Raw genomic sequence first — 6414 nt, 5'->3', positions numbered from 1 at the left:
CTCACTGTATTGTCACTGGCTCTTTCTTTACTCCTTTGAAATAATAAAAAAATGCAGTAATCTCTACTGAATACTCTAAAACATGTATCATCCCTACAAATGTAGGGTGGCAGAGAAGTGGCTTTTGGGAAAATATAATGCATTCAACTTCATAGCCTCAGAAAGCAAGTATGTTTCAAAGTGATGGGATGCCCTTATTAAATTAAGTAGTCTTAATATAAAGTTTTAAAGAAAAATATACACAGTGAGGCTGAATGCAAACTGAAAGAAAACTGAACTTTTTTCTCATATTTTATTGGAAGGGAGAATACTCCACTCTGTGTTTTAAAGATAGTTAGTTCAAGCTTTCTCGCAGAAAAGGTAAAATTTAAAGGCAAATGTGACCCACATTTTCCTCAGATATTCCAGCACTAGACACTCCCCAGAAATACATGTATTTTTTGGCCTATTAGTCCTATGGAACCATATAGATGTGCTCCAGAGAGCCAATAATCAATTTAAGAACTGTTGTAGCTCCTTCCAGACCTTGATACCAAGCGACCATTTTCTGTGACCCTCCTTCCTGTCACTACCCCTGTTGAATGTCCGAAGTTTCCTCTTCAATACCCAGCTTTTCATTTCTGGAGTGTGTCTTTTGTTCCCTGGCAATTCACCACATGATAAATTATAGGTGTAACTGCATTTTTTCCATCTGATGAGCTCCTTCTTCCCTGTTCACCTGTTGCAATATAGCTTCCAAGAATAATTTCCTGTCACAAGGGCTCTACTTCCAAGCTTTACCCTTTAAAATGCTTACTTTGTAATTTGAGGGCTATGTTTTGACACACTTGAAGACTGCAACACTAATCAGGTTTATAATGAAATATTTAGAAATGATGTTTTGGGCACTTTGATTTAAAAAAAGTTATGTAGTGGGAGAAATATTCATTACTCATAATCACATAGGAAATTATAGGTTAAAAATAAATGAGAAAGGAAGAAAAACTGGATTAGACATCTACTGCATCAGAAGTACATTTATTGGTAAGCGAGACAGAGAAAAAATGGAACTTTTATTTGAAATCTTCTCCACCTTGATGGTTCAGATGAATTGTAAACTAAATCCTGCTTTTTCAAAAATCAAAAGTGAAGGCTATCATTGTACGCCCATCTCTAAAAACCCGAGCTCAGTCCTCCCATTGTACGCCCATCTCTAAAAACCCGAGCTGAGCACACTCAACCCATTAGCATCAGTGGGTTTTTAGGGTTCTGGGCATCCCAGAACTAAGCCTAAAGTGAGGATTTTGTTTAGGTTATCGAATGTTAATGTTGCTGTCTCATGAATTACTTTGTTGGTTTCACTGTAGGCAGAGACATGCTTGCAAAAAGATATTTTGAGCTTCTACTAAACCTGAAACATAAAGTACAGAAATATATTAGTGAATGGATTGTTAGTATTTTTGACACATATGTGTACACCTTATTATTGTTTTTGTCTACAGGAGTGTTTACAACACTTTTTTCCAGTATGGAAGTAACTGTTATAGCAGTTATATGTAGCATAGACTTAAGTTACAGTAAGACTTTGTTTATAGGAGAACTTTCAGATCTTTGGGACATAGAGGAGATACTGATGCCTGTAAAAAAAAATTAAATTATATTCTATTATTTGTGGCCACCTGTGTGTAATAATTTGAGAATTAGTGATTGCAGAATTGTTTGTACTTTTAGGGGACATCTGCATGAAGATGGGGGAAATGTAATAAACAGAGATATAATGTTTGTATTATAACTTTATTATGAATGAAAAGAAATAAAGTGTCCAATAACATCTGTAGCTGTCTTTGGAGGATAAACTGTTCCAATGAATTCTGATAATCCATATGGTGCTCAGTATGAGAGATTGTAATATGGGCACTACTGTTAAATCATGTATAAATAATAGTGATGGGAAACTTCCAAATCAGTACTTACCCTAGTATAACAGAATCTCAGGCCTGGTCTACACTAGGACTTTAATTCGAATTTAGCAGCGTTAATTCGAACTAACCGCTCAACCGTCCACACCAGGAAGCCATTTAATTCGAACTAGAGGGCTCTTTAGTTCGAATTTGGTACTCCACCCCGGCAGGTGGAGTAACGCTAAATTCGACATGGCTAGTTCGAATTAGGCTAGGTGTGGATGGAAATCGAACTTAGTAGCTCCGGGAGCTATCCCACACTGCACCACTCTGTTGACGCTCTGGACAGCAGCCCGAGCTTGGATTCTCTGCCCAGCCACACAGGAAATGACCCGCGAAAATTTGAATTCATTTTCCTGTCTGGGCGGTTTGAATCTGACGTTCTGGTTGCACATCGGGGCGAGCTCCGCAGCACCGGCAGCAATGCAGAGCTCTCCAGCAGAGGAGTTCATGTAATCTCTGAATAGAAAGAGGGACCCGGCATAGACTGACCGGGAACTCTTCGATCTGATCGGTGTGTGGGGCGAGGAGTCTGTGCTTTCGGAGCTGCGCTCCAACGAACGGAATGCAAAGACCTACGAGAAGGTCTCCAAAGCCATGATCCAGACAGAGGATACAGCCGTCATGCAACGCAGCGCCGCGTGAAAATCAAGGACCCCAGACAAGCCTACCAAAAAATCAAAGCGGCCAACGGACGCTACGGAGCCTGCCACCACTGCCCCACCAGTGACCATGGACTCTGATGATGGGACAGTGTCGACGGACAGTTCCTCGACGATGTTCACGGACGGGGAAGATGAGGAAGGGTTTGTGGAGGACGAGGCAGGCGATAGCGCTTACAACGCTGGTTTCCCCGACAGCCAGGATCTATTCATCACCGTCACGGAGATCCCCTACCAACCCTCCCCGGCCAGGAACCCGGATCCTGAATCAGGGGTAGGATCTGTCGGTAAGTGCTTTAACCATGTTAACTTTTATTCTTAATATAACAGGAATCTGAAGTGTGTGAAAAGGAGGTCTCTGTATATATGGTGATAGAACAGAAATCCTCCTGGGAGAATGCCACGAAGCTCTCCTGCCGTTAATCGATAAGCATCAGCAGGAGGTTCCTGGGGAGAGCTGCCTTATTGGGTGCTCCGTGGTAGCACACTTTTCCGCGCGAGGCTTTCATGCGGTATTCAGGGAGCACTGCCTCCCAGAGCACGGCTGCATAGGTCCGTGGTTCGTGCTAGATTTCACGCAGCATGCGCTCTCTATCTCCTTCAGTGCCCGTCCTCACGGTGATCTCGCTCGGAGACTCCTGCATCTAAGTAGGGGAAGAAATGTTACGTTATGCCTGGTCCAAAGTATTTTTAATAAATAAACGGACAGACAGCATAGCACAGACTCAGCACGCAGCTGCGTGACGAGCGTAACGGAAAGCCAAAGAATCAAATGGACGCTCATGGAGGGAGGGGGGAACGAGGACGCAAGGTATCCCACAGTTCCTGCTGTCTCCGAAAAGCATTTGCATTCTTGGCTGATCTCCAAATGCTTCTAGGGTCAAACACAGTGTCCGCGGTGGGTCGGGGCATAGCTCGGCAATTTACGCAGCCCCCCGACCCCCAGAAGTTAAAGGGAAAACAATCCTCTGTTGACTCTTTTACATGTCACCGTATCTGTACTGAATGCTGCAGATAGACGCGATGGTGCAGCACTCAACAACAACATCCTTGCTCCCCCCACGCTATGGATGGCTGATGGTACAATAAGATGGAAATCCATCCTCATCATCAGCCTATTGGCACATGGGGCAGTGCAAAAGGACTGGTAACCATAACGACCGTACCAACTTGCTTGGAACAGGTCGGTCAAGGCCGCCTGTTGCTAATTTTTCATGGTAGATGGTGCAGTATGGCTGGTAACCGTCCTCATCATTGCAACAGGGGGCTGAGCTCCATCAGCCCCCACCCTTCATTGTAAAGAAAAGATTCAATTGCCCCTGGACTAGCAGAGGGATGAGTGGCTCCCTCCTCCACACCCCTTAATGTCATCTCTGGACTATCATTGCAGCTGGAGGCTTCCTTCCACTCATTTCTCACAAACGACTACCTGTGTCTTATTCATGCATTCTATATTACTTCATCACACAAGTGGGGGGACAATGGTATTGGAACCCAGGAAGGCTGGGGGAAGAATGGAATGAACAGGTGGGGTTGTTTCAGGAGCACACCCTGTGAATAGCGTTCAGCTCAAAATTTATGCAGGATTGGACAGAGAGCAGCTGTGGTCTCTGGTTGTATGATACAGTGGTTCTCTAGTACACTTGCCCATAATCTAGGCAGGACTGATTCTATTTTTAGATACCCAAAAAGGAGGGATTGACTCGGGGAGTCATTCCCAAATTTTGCTTTTGCGCCCCTGGCTGATCGACCAGGGGCACTTATGACAGCACCAAATGGCGCAGTGCAAAAGGACAGGTAACCATGACCATCTTATTACCGTCTTCTTACCAGTTCATGGTATGGTAGACGGTGCAGTATGCCTGGTAACCATCGCTGCTGTCATGCAAAAGCATAAGCATGCTGCTGTGTAGCGCTGCTGGTCCGCCTCTGTCAGCGGCATCCAGTACACATACGGTGACATACACAAAAGGCAAAATAGGGTCCATTGTTGCCACGCTATGGCGTGTGCCAGGGCATTTCATGGAAAACGTGCTCGAAATGATTGTCTGCCATTGCTTTCCCGGAGGAAGGAATGACTGGCGACATTTACCCAGAATCCACCGCGCAAATGATTTGTGCAACAGCAGGCACAGGGGTCTCAACAAAAAATTCACAGAGACAGCCTAGACTCAGTTAATTGTTCGCAAAAAAGTATCATTGCAAGGAATTAACTAACTGTTTCCCATCTCACAGCTTCCACTGTCTCCAGACCTGCCACAGCATCCACCTCGCAGAGGCTGGCGAAGATTAGGCGGCGAAAGAAAAAGACAAGGGACACGATTTTCGATGAATGTGTGGGCTGCTACCTAGCCGAGGCGGACCAGCAGAGGCAGTGGAGGGAGAAAGTCTCTCTGTACCAGCGCTCACACAGCGAATGGGAGGAGAGGTGGCGTGAGGAACACAAGCAGGCGACTCAAGCAATGCTTGTACTACTGAGGGAGCAAACGGACACGCTCCGGCGACTTGTGTATGTTCTGCAGGACCGCTGCAGGACAGAGCCCCCGGCAGTATCTCTGCAACTGCCCTCCCCCGCCACAAAGTCACATTCCCCCCTCACCTCAAATAACCAGGAGGATGCCCGCCCTGGGCCGTGAATACTGTCACTGCACCCCAGCAGAGTGCTCAAGTAACCAAAAGCTCTCCTACCCTACGTTTGCATAAGTCCTTCCCTTCCGGACTCAAACAAGTCCCAATCCCAGTCCCATCCCATAACTGTGTACTTAAGTAATAAAAATACTTTGCTGTTAAGTACTGTTTCCGTCATGTTTCTTCACTGAAGACTGTGTTTGAATGGGGTGCGTGGGGAAGTGCGTTGCTAATTGCATAGGACAGGCACCTTTCGCAGGGTACAGACACGGGGGCCGGATCAGCAGCGGGTAACACACACAGTGCAGTCAGCAGGCACCGTGGTCGGTATGGGAGGTGGTTTCCAGGTTCTGTGTGGGCGGTGGGGATGTGACTTTTTAGCGGGGGAGGGCAGGTACAGATCTTATACAGCGGTCCTTGTCGTGGACCGCTGAGTCACGCAGCAGAGGAATCTGTATCCGTCCTCCTCCGCCACAAGGCCACATAGCCCCCCGCACACAGAATCCCAAAAAGGAGGGATGGCAGGCTCCGTTGAAACAAGCAGTCCGGCAATGCGGACCGCTGTAGGAGCAGGAGCCTGTCATTCCTTGAGTTTAGAGGCGGTCTTTACATCAGCGCACACCCTACCCACCGCAGTCTGCGTTCCAGTTTCGACCCTTTAACGAAAAGTCATGAATAAAGAAACCTCTCCTCAGTAACAGTGTGACATGTATTTTATTTTTACACGTGTCTTGGAAGTGGAGGAAACGGGGAGAACGGGGTATTTAACCGAAGAGGAGAGTCAACAGTAACTGGGTAAAGAAACAGGGGCAGGTTCAGCTTCTCTGTAAAGAAACTGAACAGTCACAGGTCACGCTGCTCGCTGGTATTTAAAGAGTTCCTTGTCGCTGTCCCAGGCGCCTGTATAGGGCTTCATGAGCAAGTGCATTAGCGGGCAGGCTGGGTCACCGAGGATCACTATAGGCAAATGCACATCCACAACAGTTATTTCGTGGTACGGGAAGAAACTACCTTCCAGCAGGCGTCTGAGCAGCCCACAGTTCCTGAGAACACACGCATCAGGAACCTTGCCCGGCCATACGACGTTCATGTTGGTAAAACGTCCCCTATGGTCCCCCAGTGCTTGCAGAACCATTGAAAAGTAGCCCAATTTCTCAGCAGCTGAATGTGGAAGAGGTGGACGA

The sequence above is a fragment of the Mauremys mutica genome, chromosome 5 (assembly GCF_020497125.1).
Source record: "Mauremys mutica isolate MM-2020 ecotype Southern chromosome 5, ASM2049712v1, whole genome shotgun sequence".
In the NCBI taxonomy this organism is placed as follows: Eukaryota; Metazoa; Chordata; order Testudines; family Geoemydidae; genus Mauremys; species Mauremys mutica.
The sequence above is the reverse complement of the archived record's forward strand: the minus strand, read 5'-3'. Positions refer to the sequence as shown.